Source organism: Prionailurus bengalensis, chromosome B1 (assembly GCF_016509475.1).
Source record: "Prionailurus bengalensis isolate Pbe53 chromosome B1, Fcat_Pben_1.1_paternal_pri, whole genome shotgun sequence".
NCBI lineage: Eukaryota > Metazoa > Chordata > Mammalia > Carnivora > Felidae > Prionailurus > Prionailurus bengalensis.
This window is the reverse complement of record NC_057344.1, coordinates 111,225,390-111,248,908: the sequence shown is the minus strand read 5'-3', so window position 1 is coordinate 111,248,908 and position 23,519 is coordinate 111,225,390. Positions and strand designations below refer to the sequence as shown.

Here is a 23,519-nt window from a genome sequence, read left to right as displayed (position 1 = left end):
TATTTGAAGTGCCAGTGAGACAATGAAGAAGGCTGTTGTGAAGTTTTAGGGGAGAGATTAGGGAAAGTTATTGTCGATGTTTAATTTTTGCTCTTATTGCCCATCTTCTTTTAGGATGTCACTATGGATGTCACTATGTGATTAATAATTAGTAATTAGACCCGCAGTGTTTAATAATAATAAGACACTGGGTATCTAATTAATTAATTTTATATCTTATTTCCTGTGGAATTGGATCCAAAGAGTACAACAGGAAGGGATACATGACTTGCTGCTTGGGAGCATGATGAGCTGAGGTAGCATTGTTTTGATGATCATTTTCTGCCAACAGCTCAATGTTTACTCCTTCCTATTTATATAAATAATAAATAAATATTTAATTGCAAATGTATGTATATGTAGCTAAGTATGATCTGTTAAAAAATTTTTATGTTTGTTTATCTTGGGGGGGGGGGAGAGAGAGAGAGAGAGGGAGAAAGCAAGTGGGGGAGGGGCAGAGATAGAGAATCCCAAGCAGGCTCTGCATTGTCAGCTCGGAGCTTGACTCGGGGCTCAAACCCATGAACCTGTGAGATCATGACCTGAGATGAAACCAAGAGCTGGATGCTTAACTGACTGAGCTACACAGGTGCTCCAGACAAATATGAGGAGCGGGGAATTACTAATTTATATAATCTTAACATTGCTAGAATTTTTTTTTTTGCACAAAGTATTTTATTTTATGAAAATAATAAAATTATTGAGGAAATAAATTGAGTAAAACTTATGAGGAAACTGTGTTGATAAAAAATAATTGAGGGGTTGGGGGAATTTAGAAGCACAATGTAGAAGAAACAGAAAGGAAAAAAATGACTGAAGGTAACATAGAAGGTTTGGTGATACTTCACAAGTTACATGGGGGAAGGTCTCCCTGCCTTCTTGCCTCCCTAAGTGGTATATTAGGAACCACATATAAAGAATTTTTGTCATTCAGTTGCTGCTTCTTACTTATTCTCCTGTAACAAGCCTCCAACATTATACTTGTTAGGAGACTAATGCTCAACTGTTACTCACTGGTAGGCTGTGGTGGTTATTTATAGCTGGTATCTGTTCTGGTTTGTCTGGTTGCTGGTTGTTATTATTACTGCTTTAGTAATTTATATTCTCTGACAGCATTGATTTAGGGAGCCTTTCTTTTCTTTTCTTTTTCTTTTTCTTTCTTGTCTTTCTTTCTTGTCTTTCTTTCTTTCTTTCTTTCTTTCTTTCTTTCTTTCTTTCTTTCTTCTTTCTTGTCTTTCTTTCTTTCTTTCTTTCTTTCTTTCTTTCTTTCTTTCTTGTCTTTCTTTCTTTTTTTAAAAGACTATGTTATTGAAAAAAATGTGTATTTATTTTGAGAGAGAAAGAGGTGGGGGGAAGGGGCAGAGAGAAAGGGAGAAAGAGAATCCTAAGTAGTCTCTGCACTGTAAGCATGGAGCCCAACACAGGGCTCGATCCCACAAACCACGAGGCTGTGACCTGAGCCAAAATCAAGAGTTGGATGCCCAACTGACTGAGCCACCCAGACCCCTCCCTTTCTTTCTTTCTTTCTTTCTTTCTTTCTTTCTTTCTTTCTTTCTTTCTTTCTTTCTTTCTTTTTTTAAAGTTTACTTATATATTTTGAGAGAGAGAGTACGGGAAGTGCAGAGAGAGAGGAAGAGAGAGAGAATCCCAGGCAGGCTCCACACTGTCAGCACAGAGCCCAATGTGGGGCTCGAACCCATGAACCATGATATCATGACCTGAGCTGAAGTCGGATGTTCAACCGACTGAGCCACCCAGGCACCCTCCTCTTTTTTATTTTTAAACTTTTATTTATTAGTTTAGTTTAGTTTAGTTTTGTTTTTTGTTTTGTTTTAGTAAGCTCTGCATCCATTGTGGAGCTTGAACTTAATGACCCTGAGATCAAGAGTTGCATGCTCTACTGACTGAGCCAGGTACCCCTGATTTAGGATGCCTTTCTTGACATCTTCCTCTTCTTCCACTTTTCAAGTTTAACTGTCAGCTCCTTCTCTGCTACTCCAGTATTCCTGGTTACATATCTATAATGGCACCTGTACTAGGCTGAATTATGGCTCCCAAAGATATCAGGTCCTAATTCCTGAAATACCTAAATGTTACCTTATTTGGAAAAAGGGTCTTTGCAGATATGCTTAAATTAAAGATCTGGAGATGGGACAATTATTTTGGATTATCCAGGTGGGCCCTAAATGCCATCACAAGTGTCCTCATAAGAGATAGGCACAGAGAGATTTGACACAAGCACAGAAGAGAAGGGAATACAAAGGTGGAACAGAGATTTCAAGATGTTTGCCTTGACCATTGGAGTGATGTGGCCATAAGCCAAGGAATGCCAGCAGCCATCAGAAGCTAAAAGACACAGGGACTGGTTTTCCCCTAGAGTCTTGATTTCAGCCTAGTGAAACTGATTTCAAGCTTCTCAACTCCAGAAATGTGAGAGAATGAATATTCTAAGTATGCATGGAATGTACTTATACATATTATTTGTTGTTTATCTGAAATTCAAATTTAACTGGGTGGACCTCCTATATTTTATTTGGTAACCCTAGACAGAGATCACGTCTTAATAATCTCTGTGTTGTTTAGCAGTATTTGGTAAAATGGATATTTGGTATAAATGATGTGATAACTTTGCAAATTTTGCAAATAGTTAAAAAGTGTTTTTACTATTGAGACTTCCAAATATATTCAAAAGCAGAGAGAATAGTGTGGCAAAGCCCCATGTATCTATTACCTAGGTTCCACGGTCATCAATACATGTCTGATCTTAACAGTTAAAAAAATACTTTGGGGGCACCTGGGTGGCTCAGTTCGTTGACTGTCTGATTATTTTTGCTTGTTTTTTAAAAATTTTTAAAAATATTTACTTATTCTTTGAGAGAGAGAGAGGCAAAGCCTGAGTGGGGGAGGAACAGAGAGAGAGGGAGACACAGAATCCAAAGCAGGCTCCAGGCTCTGAGCTGTCAGCACAGAGCCTGATGCAGGGCTTGAACTCATGAACCTCTGAATAATATTGAATTGTGTGTTTATTCATTCATTTATAGACAGACGGTTAGGTTGTTTCCATATCTTGGCTATGGTGAATAATGCTACGTGACCATGGGAGTGCAGGTATCTCTTTGAGGCACTGATTTCATTTTCTTAAGATACCCAGAGGTGAGATTGCAGGATCATATGATTGTTCTATTTTTAGTTTTTTGAGGAACCTCCATACTGTTTTCTATAATGGATGGACCAGTTTACACTCCTACCAACAGTGTACAAGAATTTCCTTTTCTCTACATCCTTGCCAATACTTGCTATCTCTTAAAAAATATTTTTAATGTTTATTTAGTTTCAAGAGAAAGGGAGAGTGAGAGCGGGAGCAGGGGAGGGGCAGAGAGAGAGAGGGAGACATAGAATCCAAACTCTGAGCACCAAGCTGTCAGCACAGAACCCAACGTGGGGCTCGAACTCACGAACCATGAGAGCATGACCTGAGCTGAAGTCAGACACTTAACTGCCCAGGTGCCCCCCAAAAAGGTGAGTTTATTAAAGCAGGGGGGGGGGGAGAGAGAGAGAGAGAGAGAGAGAGAGAGAGAGAGAGAGAGAGAGAGAGAAAATCTTAAACAGGCTCTATGTCCAGCATGGAGCTTGATGCAGGACTCAATCCCATGACCTGACATCATGACCTGAACCGAAACCAAGAGTCAGATACTTAACTGACTGAGCCACCCAGGTGCTGCTGTGTAGTGTGAACATTTTAACAATATTAATTCTTACAGTTCATGAGTAACGAACATCTTTCCATTTAATTGTGTCCTTTTCAATTTCTGCCATCAGAGTATCGTAGTTTTCAGTGTACAGGTGTTTTACTTCCTTGGTTAAATTTATTCCCAGGTATTTTTTTGATGCAATTGTAAGTGGGGTGGTTTTCTATCAGCAGTTGCAAAAATTTAGGGCTCCAGACAAGTAGACAAGCTCCTTTCTAGAAGATACCAGCCAGCTGTACTGAGGCAGATGGATGACGCGTAGATGGCCTTCCTTGGCTTACATTGCTGTTGTTCCCTGAGAGCACTTCGGTAGCCTCTAGATGGTGCCCAACCTGAAGGCTGCCCCTGGGGCCTACGCTCCAGGACTAGCACGCAGGCCTCTTTCACAGAAAGGCTAGGGGTGTGTTTTAGCATGCTGTCCGTGCAGTGCCCTGGAGGTGGTAGCCTGCCAAGAACTGTTTTTCTAATTGTCAGTCTCATGGGACTCAGGAATGCAGCTCCCTCCCCCTCCTCCACTGGCCACTAGAGCCAGGCAATCAAGAGGTCACCCCTCTGGAGCAGCCGACAAAACCAGGCACCAGTTGTAAAAATGGTCAGCAGACACATATCACAGCTCCCCTCCAAGAGGCGCTGGTTCTCTAGAGCACGGCAGAAGGAGAGTGTGAGGATAATGCCTGTGCTCTGAAGTCCCAGGAGAGGTTTACGGTCAGCCTTTAGATGTGTGTTTAATTAGAAGCCTGTCTCTCAGGCTGCAGCTCTGAGGAGAAGCTAATAGGTCTCTTTCGCAGAAACATTGAGCACCTGGGTCTGTTGTCTGTTGCTGAGCCCTGGGGGTGGTAGCTGTTTGAGTCCTTTCTCCATTGGTTGTAGGTCTGTGGGACCTGCGAATATAACCCTTGCTGGTCACTGGGACCAGGTGATGTAGAGGAGTCCCCTAAAAGCAACACCAATAATCATGAAACCACAAAGGTATAAGATCTATTCTGGAAGACACTAGTGAGGTGGAGTGAGGCAGAGGGAGCGTTGCAAAGACTGTCTTCATCAGCCTCTGTACCGTAAGCTGCTATGAATGTGCGGAACAAGAAGCCTGCCCCTCAGGTAAAAACTCTTGGACAAGAGATAGGCCTTTTTTCACAGAAAGTCCAGGGGTATGTTTTGGTCTGCTGCCTGTGCAGTGCCTTAGGGGTGGTAGTCTGTCAAGAAATGTCTTGGGTGGCTCAGTAGGTTAAGCGTTTGACTTTAGCTCAGGTCATGATCTCATGGTTTGTGAGTTCAAGCCCCACATCAGGCTCTGTGCTGACAGCTGGGAGCCTGAGCCTGCTTTGGATTCTGTATCTTCTTCTCTCTCTGCCCTGCCCCTGTTCATGCACACACACTAAAAAATAAATAAACATTAAAAAAAAAAAAAGAAATGTCTCTTAGATTGTGACAGTCCCATGGGACCCAAGGATGTAAGTCTTTCTGGCTTCTGGAGCCAGATCCTCAAGGGAGCATTCCCTGGGTGGCAGCAGCAAAAACTGGGTCACCAGATGTAGAAACTGGAGCACCATAAATGTGTAGAAGCTACCCTCTGGGAGATACCGGTGCTCTGGAGTACAAGAGAGGGAGTGTGTAAAGATGACACTGGCTGGATTGAAGCAGAGGGAGAATGGCAAAGATGGCACCCACCAATAAAAGGAAAAAGAAAAAGAAAGGAAAATAAAAAGAAAAAGAGAAAAAGGAATAGGGGAAATAAAAAGAAAAAAAAAGGAAGTGGGTGGAGAAAAAGGCCCTTTCTGGTGTTAGCAAGGCAAAGGGTGAGTGTCCAAGATGGTGCCTGCTAGCTAGAGCATAAAGATGGTACCCGTGGGAAAGTGAGGAAAAAAAAAAAAAGGATGGTGCCTACTGGTTTTAAAAGTGCAGTGTAGGGGCGCCTGGGTGGCGCAGTCGGTTAAGCGTCCGACTTCAGCCAGGTCACCATCTCGCGGTCCGTGAGTTCGAGCCCCGCGTCAGGCTCTGGGCTGATGGCTCGGAGGCTGGAGCTTGTTTCCAATTCTGTGTCTCCCTCTCTCTCTGCCCCTCCCCCGTTCATGCTCTGTCTCTCTCTGTCCCAAAAATAAATAAACGTTGAAAAAAAAAAAAAAGTGCAGTGTAAGAGCAGTAACAGCTTGCTACCCCCAGAGAATATCTTAGCTGGCCCCTGTCCCTCAGACCAATACTTTAAAATTAGGAAATGAGTTTCTTTCACATAAAGTCTGGGCATTTTTCAAAGGGCTGTTTCTTGGCCCTGGAGTGGGTGAGTCTGCACACAGGCCCTTTAAGAGTATTCCTCAGTTTGGCACAGACAGACCCAGGATCTTGTGGGCATAAGTCCCATTGACCTTCAAAGCCAAGTGTTTTGGGGGCTCATCTCTCAGGTGCTGGTCTTAAAAGTTGGGGTGTCTAATGTAGGGTAAAACCCTTCACTCTTTAGATAGAAGCTCCTGGTTTGAGTTCCCTCCTGACTGTGGGTTGTCTAACCAGGAAGTGGGATTTATAGCACTATTGCGTCTTAGACTTTCTTCCTTGTTGTGCTTTCCCTCTCATTTGCCTGATGTGAAGGCACTGTTTACCAGTTTTTTAGTCCTTTTTTTCCCCCAGAGAAAATTGTTCCATATACAGCTGTAGATTTGGTGAGTCTGCAAGAGGGGGTGATTTCAGTATCTTCCTATCTTGCCATCTTGAACCAGAACCTCATTATAATTTCTTGTTGAAGAGACTGGGTCAATTTTCTGGTAGAATTCTACCTTCTGGATTTATATGATTGTTTACTTACATTGGAATTCTGGTTTACTTTCCACTGTATTTCCTGTAAACTGGACTTTTTTTTTTTAAAGTTTATTTATTTTGAGACGGAGCAAGAGCAAGCAGGGGAGAGGCAGAGAGAGAGAGAGAGAGAGAGAGAGAGAGAGAGAGAGAGAGAGAAAATCCCAAGCAGACTCTACGCTGTCAGCACAGAGCCAGAGGTAGGGCTCAAACTCACAAACCATTAGATCACAACCTAAGTGGGAGTTAGACACTTAACCGACTGAGCTACCCAGGCACCCCATGGACATTTCTATCTAAAGTTGTGACTACAGTCAGGTGTCAGGTGTCAGGTAAAACATTCTTGTCAAGACTATTTCATGAGTGATGCTGTGAATGTTATATTGTGTCATATCAGGAGTTGCATACTACCTACTTGTCTTTATGTTAACCTCTGTCATTAGATTCATTGTTACTGTGAAAAATGCCACATCACTCCATTGGGAAGTTATGAGTTTTCCCCTTGAGACAAGTAAATATTCTGTGTGGAGACAACCTGGCAACAGATTGTTATCCAGTCTTTGTCAACCTTATATTCAATTTTTTTTTTTAAGTAATGTCTAGGCCCAATCTGGGGCCTCAACTCATGGCCTCAAGATAGAGTCACATGTTCTACTGACTGAATCAGCCAGGCGCCCCATACACAACACTTTTAGCACCCGTTGCTGACTCCTCCCTGGACCAGTTATTCCATTACAGATTGCAAAATGGTGATTTTTCTAATTCTGTCAATCCTTTTTCATTCATTAAGATTCTTCTATCAAGAAGAGCTTCTTCTCATCAACTGAAGCCAACTGTTCCTCTGATATAGAGTTTCATGTGGTAAAGAAATAGTACTTAAAATCTCTCTCTACAAATTTTCAAGTCAGAGAGCTGGTATGATGACTTGAACTTCTCAATTAGTGGCAAATGTGTTCTTTTTTCTTTTTGTGTTAAAGTATCATTAGGATTTTTATATATTCAAGTGGATTAATCATTATTTATTATTCTTTAGTATTCTTTACGAATCTGTCACAGATTGTATTCACCTAAGAATGCTATACCAATATATTTGGTCCTACCTCTTCTTCTTCTTCTTTTTTTAAATGTTTATTTTATTTATTTATTCTTCTTTAATTTTTTTTAACATTTATTTATTTTTGAGAGACAGAAACAAAGCATGAGCGGGGGGAGGGGCAGAGAGAGAGGGAGACACAGAATCCGAAGCAGGTTTCAGGCTCCGTGCTGACAGCTCAGAGTCCCAATGTGGGGCTCAAACTCATGAATTGTGAGATCATGACCTGAGCTGAAGTCGGACGCTTAACCGACTGAGCCACCCAGGAGCCCCTATTTTATTTATTTTTGAGAGAGAGTGAGCACGTGCAGGGGAGTGGCAGAGAGGGAGAGAGGGAGAGAGAGAATCCCAAGTAGGCTCCGTGCTGTCAGTGCAGAGCCCCATGCAGGGCTCAAACTCACAAAGCACGAAATCATGACCTGAGCCGAAATCAAGAGTCAGATGCTCAACCAACTGAGCCACCCAGGCGCCCCCCACATGTTCTTCTTATAAAGTGATATTGACATTTCTCCATTGCTTCTGCCCAGCCCTCTCTAGGGATATGTGCTTTCAGTGAAATCCAACCACCCTGAAGCCCCCACATCAAAGAAGAGAAAGCGTATGGAGAGACAACATAGAGATATAGGAGATGACTAGAGAGTCCTGATTGTTTCATCCCTTAGTTGTTCCAGGCCAGGCAACAAACATGTGAATGGATGGGTGAGCCTTCAGATTTCAGCCTTTAGCTTTTGAGATGATCAGTTGATGTGAGTGGAGTAGACACCAGTTGACCCACTGAACTCTGCCCACACTGAAAATTTGAGAGAACATGTATATTGTTGTTTTTTTTATTAAATTTTTTTTTCAACGTCTATTTATTTTTGGGACAGAGAGAGACAGAGCATGAACGGGCGAGGGGCAGAGAGAGAGGGAGACACAGAATTGGAAACAGGCTCCAGGCTCTGAGCCATCAGCCCAGAGCCCGACGCGGGGCTCGAACTCACGGACCGCGAGATCGTGACCTGGCTGAAGTCGGACGCTTAACCGACTGCGCCACCCAGGCGCCCCATGTATATTGTTTTAAGTAAAGTTTGATGTGGCTTTTTGTGTAGCCACAGTAGCTAGATGAAGTTGGCCTGTAGGAGCCTCCCCAAATTGATTCCTACATTTTTTGACATGATGTTTATGCTCTTCTATAGTTTCTTTACTTCTGGCATAAAATAATGTCTTAAGCTCATGTTACACATGTTCTGCCTCAGATCTGAAATCAGCCTTTTCTCCAAAGAGTCTTGGTTCTTTTTAGTGGGAAAAGGTATTGAGGGTTCAAAATGTGAGCATTAAGAGAGTTTTCAAAGGAGCAAATTTCAATAGAAAAATTACAAATTTGATGATAATAAAACATTTCAACATGTTTTCTGAAAGCAGAATTGAAAGACAAACTATGACGGTCAACAGAATGGACAAGAAAAGTAATAAAATTCTAACAAAAGTAAAAACAACATGTATAGTGTTGCCTCGCTGGCTCAGTTGGTAGAGCATGTGACTCTTGATCTCAGGCTTATGAGTTCACGCCTCATGTTAGGTTTAGAGATTACTTAAAAACAAAAGCAAAAACAAACAAAAAACATGAATAAGCCATTGTCAAAAGGTGGAATCCCTATGGATAGTAAATACTGAATCATGTTCAACTTCCTTTTACTAAAAAAATTGAATATATACTATTTTTTCTTGATCAAATTAGATTTTCCTTAGAAGAAATAAGCTTCAACATGAATGTAGTAAAAATGTAGAAAAAATGTGATCTTGTACACATTGGTAGGAATGACACTTGATATTTGGCTTTCTGCTAAGTAATTGGGCAATATGAATTATGCTACAATATTAAAAAGTTGCAACCATTCTTACTAGTTAGGATAGAGCCTATGATACTGTGACAAAGAGGTACCAAATGAGATCTCTTGAAATTAAAAAAAAAAAAAAGATTCTCTCCTACAACAGGTTGAGAGTGAGTAGTCCAGGTTGGAAGGGCAGCTCTGCTTTCTGTGGTCATTTAGGTACCTGGTTCTCTTCATTCCCTTGCTCTGTCGTTTCCTAAGTGTTAAAGCTGTGTGGTTCAAACTAGGTCACAGGCAAGTCCGGGTTCCAGGTTGTACGAAGAGGAGAGAAAGAAGTCCAGGACAGGCACTATTCTCAAGGAAGAGAGGCAGAATTCTGCTAACAGGGCCCCACTTAGCTGGAAGGGAGCTGGGAGCTGCGGTGTTTAGACAGGAACTGTTTATCTAGCTTGAACCCTGTCACTTCGGAACAGACCACATCCTTTGATTCAATAATTTCCATTTCTGCTAATCTATTTTAATGAAATAAATCAATTACAGAAAATGTGTTAACTGCTTAACAATTACTCCGCCAAGGAGAATAATGTTCAGTTACGTACTCGAGAGGAAAATCACTTGAGAAACATCTTATACATATTATTGGAGCATTTTAGAGGCCATAGCAAGGAATTAAACGAGGTGGAAACCAGTGGAGGGTTTTGAGTAAATGAGTGATTCAGTTTAAGAATATTTTGCTTGCTGTTTGGAGGACAGAGTGGAAGCAGTTGCCAGAATCTAGGAGACACATGATGATGGTAGTTTGAACTAGGGTTTTAGCAGTGTTAGTGATAGTCAATCGAATATTAAACTTTTATTGGCTGTGTAGATTTTGGAAGGAGCATTTTGTCCGTGAGGCCAAATTTCACACTTTAGTTTGCCCACATAATTAGAGATAGTGGCAAAAGATCACTAGGTACAGACACATTTCTAGAGTGTTATTTTAAAATGTTCAAAATTAATTATGTTTATAAAGTTAAAGTAAGAAAAATGCCAAGAAACTCTAAACAGAAAGGTATTTCTCAAGCAAAAAAGTATCACTTTCATTTGTTTATATCTTAGTTTATTAATATGGTCTTTCCCACAGAATAATAACAAAATAATGATAAACAAGGTTTTCATTATTTTGTCTTTGTTCCTTACATTTAAAGTGGATTTCAATATTTTTGTATGTATTTACTAAAGCTACAACATCAATATTTAAACAGTATCTACATATCCTCTTTGTTATGGGGATAATTGAATAATCTATTAAGCTATATGATTATTAATATAATAACCTATTTGTCACTATATATATACACATGTACACATATGTGTATATATATATACATATATATATAATATTTAAATCTTCTGCTTGTTTTGTATCAAGTTTTTGATATTTTCTCCTGAGAAGGTGACCAGGTTGCTTCTGACTATGGAATTCAATATGTGATTCCATGAGGCAGCTAATTTCCATTTGATTTCTATTGGGAATAAGCCATATAAACAATAAAACTGTTTGAGTCAATTAATTTATTCTCACTAGTTGAACACCTATGATGTTTAACACCTATTTACACTGTGTCACTGTAAATAATACCAAGGTGCATGTAGAGACCTCCTGTTTCTACATAAATATCTGAAATACAGTTGATAAACCAAATTCACAGGAAGTAATACAGTTAAATTAGACAAAGAAAGTGAATTCTCCTCTTGACCAGGGAAGAAGTATGCTTCTGGTTACTGCTGCCTTACTTGGCTATGATTTTGCTTCATAAAAGCTTAATAATTGTTGTTATTCTTACCTTAAATGTTACATTTATTGCCATTTATTATAATGAAACTGAGATGAAACATAGTTTTATTACTAGCCTTCAGATTCAGTATTAGACACAAAACATGTTATAAGGAGCTTTGAGAGAGCCATTATTTCTTTGACTTATCACAGAAATAGAATTAGAAACCCTGTGCCAAATAAAAAGAAATCTTATTTGAAGATTCAAATACCCTGCCCCTAAATCTACTAGCCCCCTTTGTAGTAGGTGCTTAGTAGGTGATCAATAAATGGTTATTGAATGAATGAATGCAAGCATGAATCGATGATTCTGAATTTCTACTTACCTAAGTCTGTAAGTCTATTTCTGTTGGACTGTATGTGAGGAATTATTGCACATGGCACTAAATCTAGTGGTTACCTCCCTGAGAAATTCCATGAAAGAAAACCAGTAGTGACTAGCTTAAATAAAATTCACACACAACCCACCAATATTTTAGGACATGTACACATATATATCTACTGAAAGGTCGGGGGCGGGGAGGTGGTAGTGATTTGCAGATGAAATTACTCCCATGGTTCTTGGCATCTTGGTGGTAGCTCATTTTTCACCTTCTCTGAACTAGGTGTGGAACTTCAGCTACTTCCCATATATCTGCTAAGTTCTGGCTGCAAACACATCCCAGTGCTTTTCTTGCTTATTTCTTCCTTGTGTTAGAAACAGAAGGAATCAGGCAAAAAAAAATTTTTTTGTGAGAAAACAATTCCTTACTCTGTACCACCTGCTTAAATGTAAGCCAAAGGCACCCAAATGATGCAGCCCACTAGTGTAGAAGAGGCTGGCGGACGGCTGTCACGTCTGGCTGATCTGATGTCAGAGCGGATCATGTGGTGCTCCGTGGGCCGCTGGGACTGGCCCGCCGAAAGCACATGGATTACCGTCTGAGGCTGTAATGGGAAAGTCGGCTCCGGGGCTGCTGTCTCATAGACACCAGCCTGCAGGGAAGCTGGGGGCTCTCCGGTTTGCCCTGCTCCGGGGCCCCTCCTGCTGTGTGACTCACAGTTACATTGCACAGAGAAGCTCCTGCTCCCAGTAAGTACTTAAAGAAGGTTTTTATTCAGAGCGTTCTGGAAGCGGGGAGGAAGTGTTGGTGTTGATGGGGGTTACTGGAAGCCCTTTGTAGAACACTCTCCCAGGATCTGGGCTGGGCAGAGCGCCTTTCCATGCCATCCTGGAGTTGATAGGCAGCGCTGATGTGCAAATGTCCCCCAGCCCTGATTTCGGTTTGTTTTCCACGGTGATGTGTTTTTCTGAATTGCATTTTCTATTTTTGTAATTGTGGGGTAGATTTTTTAGATGTGGTTCGATTGAATTGATTTCAGATTCTCACACCCCTGAGTGGTCCTGGTGTTCTCTGTATGGTAAACAGGGAGAGGGGAAAGAGGGTGGTGTCTCTCTTGGTCAGAAGCACTGTTTATGTTAAGATACTGGCTGTGTCTGTGCCGGAGAAATATTTAGTGGTTGCCCCCTCTTTTTTGGCTTTGGGTAAGTAGGTGATGGGAAAGAAAGCAGGGTGAACCAGCAGTGAGGAGCATGTAGATTTGAGGAATTACTGGTAAACTGAAATGCTGTTAGTATATTGCTTTTTAATGGTCAATTTTATAGGAGGTAGTGTCAGCTGGCAGCACAGGTGCCAGTAATGGAAGAATGATGGAGTTTTCTCTCCCTTTTCCCAGCAAGCAAATTGTTTTTACTGCTTGCAAAGCCCCGTTAAAGAGTGGTGAGAAGTGCAAGCAGGGCAGATTTGTAAGCACTGTTTTTTGTTGTTTTGCTGGTAACAAGCATCACATTCCCACACTCATGGATCAGGAGAGATCCTTACCTCTGTAATGTTTAGGTGTGGCCTTTTTGGAGAGCAAGGGAATACACTCAGTAACATCTTATTGTTCCTTCTGGGCATGTAACACTGAATTTGTTTTAGAGACTGAAAATAAGTCTCTTGCAAGGGGCTACAAAAGGAAACTTAGGGGAAGAGATTGTTTATTTGCCTGGGCGCTTTTCTATGAACACTTGACAGAGTTTTAGGTCAAGGTGTGGGATGTCCACTTGAAAGACATAAACAAATAATTATTTAGGCTATGTCTTTAAGCATTGGGAAATATTTATTCTTTTTGTTTGTTTGTTTGTTTGTGTTTTAGGAATAACCCTAGTCTTTTCTTTGAGTCTCTGCATTAACTGTAGGCGTTGGGGTCAAAGCCTGATTCTAGAAACATTTAGGTATCGAAGAAACTTTTGGGTGGGAAAGACAGTGGGATGGGAGCAAAGCAAGTATGCTTAGATGCGATCCATTCTTTTTTGTAGGCTTTTGCAATAGATGATTTAAGTCACAGAACATCAAACAACAGACGAGAGCTTGCCCCACCCATAGTGTTGTGAACATGGATTATTCATTCACTTGCCATTTTATTCCAATGAACTGCATAAGCACTAAGTGCAGAGAGGGTTCTAATTCATCGTTTGAGCCCCGTGGAAGCAGAGTACAAGCCAAATAAAATGAAGCTGTAGAAAAATGAAGCATCTCTTTTTCCTGCCCCACCCCATCTTGTTCTCCCTCCATATTGTTGAGTGAAGCTAGATTTATTCTGGAAAGGGTCCTTATTACTGCTTGTAATTTCGTTAGCCATTTCAGAAGAGGGGACAAAGGGCATAGGATATGCAGTTGGTACTTGCTGGAGGAGAGTAGGTGAGCATAGTGTGAGAAATGTTTTCAGAGGTACTCTTACTGACCCAGCCCTAGACCACACCCCCTTTTTTGGCTAGCTGCCAAATACTGTATCTCTGTCTAGGGAAGCCCGATGAACTGATGCCCATGCTTTGGCCCATCGATTCTTTGGTGATAAAACTGAGGAGCCTTCATCTCTGCAAGGACACACCAACCTGCTTCTCAGGGTAGAGATGCCAGTTTATGGGTGTTTTAGAATTTCTTTTCTTCAAAAATTAATATACTCTTATGAAAAGAAATGGAAGAAAATGACTCATTTCCCTATCTCACTCACAAAAGCTTTGCTTAATGCCTCTGTTTCCTTGTCTTCACTGTCATTTTTGGCAGACTGTGATTAATGCACAGGGGCTATCTACACCCCAGATTTCTACTTTTCAGGGAAGGCATACGCAGTTAGGGACTTAGAAGTAGAACAGACCCTCAGGACTGACAGTCCATCTGCTTATTTTACAGAGGGCAAAGTGGCCCGAGTCATACATGTGATGAGTGACAGAATCAGGACCAGAACCCCGCTCTCCTGACTCAGTGTACCTTTCACAATCACCTAACTTAAGGAGAAAGCATTTTTCTATACTTTTTTTTTTCAATTTTAGGTGATTTTTCATTTTATTTAGCTGTGGTACTACTAGTAAAATCACTACAATTTTGCATTTCTTTCCTAAGAATATCTTGGAATATGTTGGAATGTCCTTTGAAAGAAAATTAAGTTTTATTTTGTGAGGGGAGTAGCATGCTCTTTGTGGGTCATGTGATGAGATCTCAAATACCTGATTATTAGTTTTCCAATCTTGCCTTACTGGGAATGTGGACCACCTTAATTAGTAAAGTGATCATTATTCAATCATTGTTCAATTATGGCAAACAGATACCACAGTAGCATTGAGAAGCTTCTTCCCATTTGGGTAGTTTTCTTTTTCTTTTATTTTTTTCTTTTTATTTTTTTTATAAGATTTTGTTTTCAAGTAATCTCTACATCCAACCTGGGGCTTGAACTTACAACCCTGAGATTAAGAGTGGCATACTCTACCTACTGAGCCAGCCAGGTACCCCTGGGTCGTTGTCTGAGTCATATTAATATTCTTTCTTTACATAGGCCCTATTCATGGGGACATATTTAAACCATTTAAGAGATATTTAGGGCTGCCTAGGTGGCTCAGTTGGTTAAGCATCTGACTCTTGATTTCAGCTCAGGTCATGATCTCATGGTTTGTGAGATTGAGCCCCGCATCAGGCTCCATGCTGGCAACACAGAGTCTGCTTGGGATTCTGTCTCTTCCTCTCTCTCTGCCCCGCCCCAGCTCACTCTCTCTGTCTCTCTGAAAATAGATAAATAAACTTAAAAAAAAAAAATTTAAGAAGAGATGTTTAAAATAAATTTTCAGCTTAACTTACTTTCTTTAGATTGCTGCTAGACATAAAAGAGATTTAAAAAATACTTATTGATTGAATGATAGAATATCAGGGCATTCATTACAATGCCTGCTGATGAGTGTGTTGAGATTTAAAAGGTAACACAATGTTATGCTTTCCTATAATGGAATGAGAATATCCATCTGTTAATTATTCAGTCTAATTTTGGTCAGGGTGAGATTCACATATTTGTTTGAAATCAAAATAAATAAGAATAAATGTCACATGTAATTCATGCTATTTGTAAAAGCAAGAAACATAATTAATTAGATTGGGTGTTGTTTACATTTTTTAGAAACCTTGCCTATAATACAGAGGATCTCTGATTATATCCTTAATGTGTAATAATCAGTTTCTACTGGTCTAGTGAGGGCATCTTTTCAATCTAGACATTATACTATAGTGATATATTGGAAGAAATTAGTTCTGGTGGCTTTGAGTGGTTTCAACAAGAATAATTGGAACACTGTTCCAAAGAGCCTGCACTCTCTAGCTCCGAAACAAATGGCTGCATGTGTGACATTTCTAAATGGTGACATCTTCAAGGAGCCCTCTAGCTGATTTCTTATTTTAAGTTTCAGGTTATGGTGGGCAAAAAGAAAACAGAAAAGAGAAATTGTTAATATTTCTAATATGGAGAGACAAGGGCTTCAATGAAAGGTATTACTTATTTAAAAAAGATATAACCAAGAGGAAATGCGAAAACAATGGCCAGAGGAGCCTCAATACAGTGAATGGCTGCTGTCCGTGTTGTAAATTTCACTCTTTAAGGCCTTGGATGCCTTTAACTGGTTCCATTTAGGCAGAAAGCACAAGCGAATATCTCTTGTTGTAAACAAAGCAACAGATTTAAGTTAATGCTAATGTGTTCACGGCCAGAGCCAAAAGCTTTTCAGGGTTATTATAACACACTGGGCTCTTAGCCCATCCATCTAAATGTCTAAAGTAGACTAAAGTTATGGATCAGCCCATTGTATACACCATCCCACATGAGAGCCAGATGCTACTGTTTACTGTGCTAGTAACTTTGCCAGCTTCAATGTGAAATCTGAGATTACTGTTTGGGGTCAATGGAAGTTATAGATTGATTTCTTTGATCATGAATTTAAGCTCCTACACTCCAGTCTGTTTTGATTAATGCTGATTTTTTAGAACGATCTCTTAAAGTTAATTTACACCCAACTGTCTAAATTGTTTAGATGGAGGGCTTCCTCATGAAAACTGTGTTTATTTATTATCTTTTGGGTCTTTGGGTTTGATGTAGGTCTTCAGCATATTTTTTGTCCTTTGTCTTGAGCATGGAAAAGAAGTTATGAAGATCTGTTGCACAGCACTACACTTGAAAAGAGCACTACAACACAACTTTTGAGGAGATTTGGTAGAAAAATAGTTCTATATTTCCTAAATATAATGATTTAGGAAAAGATTATCTGCTGCCATCAGTCAAAAAGAAAATTCAATCATTCAAGACCCAGTACTGGGTTTTGATGACATTGTTAAATCTTTATTCCTTAATCTTAATCTTAATTTGATTTGTACCTTATGTATCAGATTAAACTGGGTTTTGAGGAAGTATCATAAGTAATAACAATAACAATGACAATAGCAGCTGCCATATGCTGAGCACTTCCCATTTGCCAGACCATTTCCTAACCTTTCATTTATTTATGGAGATTTCACAGATGGTAAGGTGAACTTGCACTAAAGCACTTGACTTGTCAGCTCAGATTCCAACCAGGTCTTTCTAAGTCTAAGGCTCTATCTCTTTTAACTGATGCTATTGTTTCAAGTATAGATTTCTGTAGAGTTGTGTACACAAACATGAAGATTGTGGTAAGACCTATTTGTTTATATATATAATACAGATGTGGGGAGGGGAGTGTTGACTTATAGGTGAGGAGAGAATGCCTTTATTTTGGATAAGATTCCATTATGTTAATAAATTGTGATGTGATATGATTAAAAGATATGGGAAATGTTTAGGAGTAATAGTTACCTGATTATTAGTTCTACCAGGAGTATTTAGAAGACAGTTCCCATTACAAGGTCCTAATAGATACCATAATTTGACAAAATTTTGTTTTATTTTTTTTAAATGGAATAAACATATTTATTTATTTATTTATTTATTTATTTATTTATTTATTTATAATTTATCATCAAATTAGTTTCCATACAAAATTTTGTTTTATAAGACCTTATTCTTTTTTTTTTTTTTTTTTTTTTAAATTTTTTTTTTTCAACGTTTATTTATTTTTGGGACAGAGAGAGACACAGCATGAACGGGGGAGGGGCAGAGAGAGAGGGAGACACGGAATCGGAAACAGGCTCCAGGCTCTGAGCCATCAGCCCAGAGCCCGACGCGGGGCTTGAACTCACGGACCGCGAGATCGTGACCTGGCTGAAGTCGGACGCTTAACCGACTGCGCCACCCAGGCGCCCCAAGACCTTATTCTTAAAAGCATAGTTCTTTCAGCTTTATCTAAAACATGGTAGCTTTGTAACCAATTTAACTCACAGCGAAATGATTTATGGACTCTGTAAAGGTAATGCCCTAATAAAAATATATCGCAAGGAAACAACAGATGTTGGTGAGGATGTGGAGAAAGGGGAACCCTCTTGCACTGTTGGTGGGAATGCAAACTGGTGCGGCCTGGAAAACAGCATGGAGGTTCCTCAAAAAATTAAAAATAGAATTACCCTACAACCCAGCAATGTCACTACTAGAAATTTATCCAAAGGATACGGGAGTGCTGATTCATAGGGGCACATGTACCCCAATGTTTATAGCAGTGCTATTGACAATAGCCAAATTATGGAAAGAGCCCACATGTCCATCAACTGATGAATGGATAAAGAAGATGTAGTATATATATACAATGGAATACTACTCGGCAATGAGAAAGAATGAAATATTGCCATTTGCAACAATGTGGATGGAACTGGAGGGTATTATGCTAAGTGAAATAAGTCAGTCAGAGAAATACAGATATCATATGTTTTCACTCATGTGGAACTTGAGAGACTTAACAGAAGACCATGGGGGAAGGGAAGGGGAAAAAACAGAGAGGGAGGCAAACCATAAGATAGTTTTAAATACAGAGAACAAACTGAGGGTTGATGGGGAGGTGAGGCAGGGAGGAAAATGGGTGATGGGCATTCAGGAGGGCACTTGTTGGGATGAACACTGGGTGTTGGACGTAAGCGATGAATCATGGGAATCTACTCCTTAAGCCAAGAGCACACTGTGCACTGTGCGTTAGCTAACTTGACAATAAATTATATTAAAATTTTTTAAAAAAATATATATCACAGAACAATATTACTGGAAGTCTGAAAAAGCATGTTATCATATTTATTACATTTTCTTCCTTTTGCCAATCAGTTCACATTTCCTAACTTGAGTAGTGAATTGCCCACTTACCTTAGGCTTCTTTAAGTTCCTTGAGAGAAGGGCTGTTTTACCTTTGTCTTCCCAGAGCTGGGCACAGTGACTTGTATAGGATGTTGTTTGTTCACAAAATTGCCATCCACCATGAGGCCCACCTCTCTAAAGGTGTAGGTTTTGTGGTCGAAACTCAAAGTAGGATTTCTTTGACATTTTAAGAGAACACATTGTGGAAAAACAGAACTAAAACCAGAAAACAAAATGTAAGTAATCCAGACTGAACTGCTTATGTTTTGTTTTTTAGCAAAACAATTTCACAGATCCTTTCATGCTAGCCATTCAGAATATCCGTTGTTGGGGTTCCTGTTTGTGACATGTAAAAGTATACTCTTGAGTGTGGTTTTCAAGTGCTAAAGAAAAAATAGGCTCCACAAGTTTCATATGATTATTTCATATTTCATATGATCTTTTCTCATCTTGATGTTGGAACATCAATGCTGCAATTCATAACTTTTCCTCATATCTTAATATCATTGGGTTTTATACTAAAGGGAACATTAAACCATCCTAAATGAAGAATGAAGCTGGGTTGGAAGTAGATTTTACATCATTTTACTGTCATACTATTATTTTGTTTTGCTCAGAAAGGACTATTGTTCCTTCACATTGTACATATTTACACTTACTAAAACTTTGTTGATATACATACACAAAAACATATTCCTCTAGTTGTAAAGTTACTTGTAGAACAATACTGAAGAATTTTAAACACCTTATTCTGATATCACATGGTATTCAATTTCAGAATAAACTAAATTCTGTTAAGAACATTTGGCTCAGATGTTACTAAAAATAATTGTTGCTCTGAAATCTCACACAGGGAATAAACATTCCATGCCTTTCTACTTGTTACGCATTTTCGCTTTGTTTCCATTTGGGACTGAAAAGAGGACATTTAGGAGAAATATTTTAAAAGGAGATGTATTGGTGCTTTATAAACTCCCAATGTACTGCCTCTGTTATATCTAAATTGTTGCTATAAAAAGACAGCTATATACTTGTGTTTAGGCACTAACTGTAAATTATTTAAAATGTAATTTAGAAACAGACAAATCCCCCAAAAGATAGCTAGCCCAATATATGTTAGTTAATCAGTACTTAGCTAGACCAGGTAGGATAGAAAATGGTTTATAGCAGCTACATTGTACGGCAAGTCTCTTTTGGACACAGGACAGTTTTGAAAGGTGGTCTTACTTTCGGTTTGAACCACCAGAGGAATTAACAGAGAGAGCCTTTGCTCTACTGAAGAAAGTCTTGACGTGCAGAAATAAATGTCCACATATGACATCCATTAAGACCCTTTTAAATTTTAATACTTCTTTTCCTTTTAAAAAAAGGTTTGAACCAGAATAAGCCAAACAGGAAGTAGTACGTAAGAGGAGATGATGGTAAGCTGAAGTGGCAATCTTTTAGACCATGGTAGCTCTAAAACCCAGAACCCTAGAATATTGGATTGGATAGATGGCTCAAGATTTCTGATTTTAGCGATATCAGGGCAATTTTGCATTGTCAATCTGGTAGGCTACCAAAATTAGATTAGTGTAAGCTGTGACTGATGATGACAGTTAATGATTAGTTTTGGTGATGCGTGATGTAACCAAGTGGCTGTGCATTCTGTTTTTTCTTTTAATTTGTGAATGATTTATGTTTTTAAAAAATTTTTTAAATGTTTTTGCTTATTTTTGAGAGACAGAGCACAAACAGGGGAGAGGCAGAGAGAGAGGGAGACACAGAATCCGAAGCAGGCTCCAGGCTCCGAGCTGTCAGCACAGAGCCTGACGTAGGGCTCAATCCCACGAACTGTGAGATCATGACCTGAGCCAAAATTGGATGCTTAACCGACTGAGCCACCCAGGCCCCCTTGATTTATGTTTTTGAATATATGATATACTCTCCCAAATTCAAAAGATAAAAAAGAATGAGTAAGTTTTCTTCTTGCCTGCTGCTTCAGTTCCCCTCCTCAGAGGTAACTGCTATTTTTAGTTCCATGTGTATCTTCTGGTTATTTGCCTTGACTATACATACATATATCTATCTGTATCTTGTTAAGCATAAATAGTAGCATACTGCATACACTATGCTGCTGTATTTTTTCCACTTAAAATGTCTTTGCCATTGTTCCATATGAGGTAACATACAAAATTATCTTATTCTTGAAATAAATGTTTTTTTTATGAAAAATTTAAAACATATATAGAATTAGATTGTGTAATGAACACCCAGGTATCTATTAACCAGCTTCAACAGACGTATGAATATTTTTGACAATCTTACTGTATATTAGATAATATTAAGGGACTTACCATTAGCTTTGTTAGGTGTAATGGTGGTCTAGTGGTTATATTGAAAAAAAAATTCCTTATCAATTAGAGATACATGCTGATATATTTATGAGTGAAATGATATGTTGTCTGATGTTTGAGATTTACTTTAAAATATGCCAGAAGAAAAAGTATGTGTGGGAGATGCAGCTTGAGCTAAGATTGGCAAAATGTAGAAGCTGGATCAATGCAAATTCATTATTTCTTTGCTATGTGTATGTTGGAATAATTCCAAAATAATAAATACATTTGCAAATCTAGTTTCATCTACAACTCCCTCTTTTTCTCTGGAGTATTTATTTATTTATTGTATTTTATTATTATTATTATTTATGTTTATTTATTTTGGAGAGAGAGAGAGAGAGACAGAGAGAGACAGAGAGTGAATGAGGGAGAGGCAGAGAGAGAGGGAGACACAGAATTCAAAGTAGGCTCCAGGCTCTGAGCTATCAGCACAGAGCCTGCCTGGGGGCTCGAACTCATGAGCAGTGATATCATGACCTGAGCTGAAGTCTGATGCTCAACTGACTGAGCTACCCAGGCATTCCTGGAGTATTTTTTTAAATGTTTATTTTTGAGAGAGAGAGAGAGAGAGAAGGAGAGGGAGAGGGAGAGAGAGAATGCGCAGGGGAGGGACAGAGAGAGAGGGAGACAGGATCTGAAGCAGGGTCCGTGCTGTCAACGCAGGACCCTGTGTGGGACTTGACCTCATGAACTGTGAGACCATATCCTGAATGAAGTCAGACGCTTAACCAACAGAGCCAACCAGGCACCCCTTCTCTGGAGTATTGTAAAATAAATCTTACATATCATGTAATTTACCCATAACTACCTTTGTATGTATACATTTTTTCCTCTCTGTATGTATTTCTAAGAAGGACATAAAGACTTAAAAAAATAACTATAATACCATTGTCACATCTTAGAAAACTAACAATAATTCTTAATATAATCCCAAACCCAGTCTATTTTCCAGTTTCTCTGTCTCAAAAGAATCTTTTTATAGTTGTTTTGTTCAAATTAGGAGCCAAATTGTGTCCACATATGACATCCATTAAAATTCTTTGAAATTGTTAATACTTATTTTCCCTTAAAAAATGTCATTTATTTATTTTAAAAAATTAGTTTTTTTTTTTTTAATCCTATAGAAGGCCATACTTTTGGATTTGACTGTTTCCTCTAGGTGCTTTTCCACTTGTTCTTCTATTCCTTGTATTTGAGGCTTGGTTAAATTCATGTTGAATGTTTTTGGCAAGAATTCTCCCTAAGTGGTTCCTGTGTTCTTGCTCAATCACCTCGGGAGGCTCATACATCTCATGTTTCACTTTGAGTGATTTTAAGATTGAGCAGAGGATTTGGGTGACATCGGGCTGATCTGCCTGTATAAAGTTTCCCATTAATGTTTCACCTAATGTTTTTGGCATTCAGTGATTATTTTTGCTGTAGTCCATTATTCCATTAAGGGTTGCAAAATGATTTTCCAGTTCTTCCACTCATTTTGCATTACCTGGGATTGTTCAAGAAAGGCATTTCTCTCATCTTTTTGATTAGTCTAAATATAGTTGGTTTATTCTTTTTAAAGACAATATAGCATTTTATTGTATCATAATTGAACAGGTCCCCCCCCTTTTTTTTTAAATAAACTTTACCCCCAATGTGGGGCTTGAATTCATGACACCAAGATCAAGAGTCACATCCTCTACTGACTGAGCTAGCCAGGCGTCCTTTAGAATGTTTCTGTTACTATTTCTTGATTTAAATATTTTTTCTTACTGTTTATTACCTCATATACTTATGTATTTATGGTGAATAGTAGACTATGGAATTTTGAGAGAATTATATTTTAATTGAAAAATTACTGGAGTTTTACTTCCTGCATGTTATTTTCATATAAATATGAGAGTTAGAGTCAGACAGATCTGTATTTTAACCCTGGATCATTTATTAAAAACAGAACCTTGGGCAAGTTATTTATCCTTTCTAAGCTTCGTATGCTGAGAATAATAATAATAATAATAATAATAATAATAATAATAATATCTGATTCCTTGACTGTTTTAAGGATTAAATAAAATAATCTATCAAAATACTTGGTACAGTGCCTGTCATACAGTGAGTGTTGAAAGATGAACTTTTGTTAATATTTGATGCTTAAAGAGCACCTGCAAACTCAATTTGGCCTGGCAAATAGATGCTCAGTAAATAGTGCTACTCTTTTCTCTTTCTTCACTTTGTCTCCAATCTGAGCAGTCATAAAGATTATTCTTTTTCCTGACCGTTTTC

The 23,519-nt window shown here is 38.9% G+C and overlaps 1 protein-coding gene across 6 annotated transcripts in view; it reads left to right on the top strand.

Moving 5' to 3' along the window:
- Positions 1-23,519, top strand: part of ANK2 (ankyrin 2) — a 671,502-nt gene that overhangs the window by 90,236 nt on the left and 557,747 nt on the right. For 3 of the 6 annotated variants that reach the window (XM_043570198.1, XM_043570029.1, XM_043570010.1), the window contains exon 1: positions 12,212-12,367. The exons of 1 other annotated variant lie outside the window; for it this stretch is intronic. The gene's annotated coding sequence lies outside the window, so the exon portion shown is untranslated. Of the gene's footprint in view, positions 1-12,211; positions 12,368-23,519 lie in introns of those variants that run through there. 2 more of the 6 variants (XM_043569997.1, XM_043569984.1) reach the window with 1 other exon arrangement.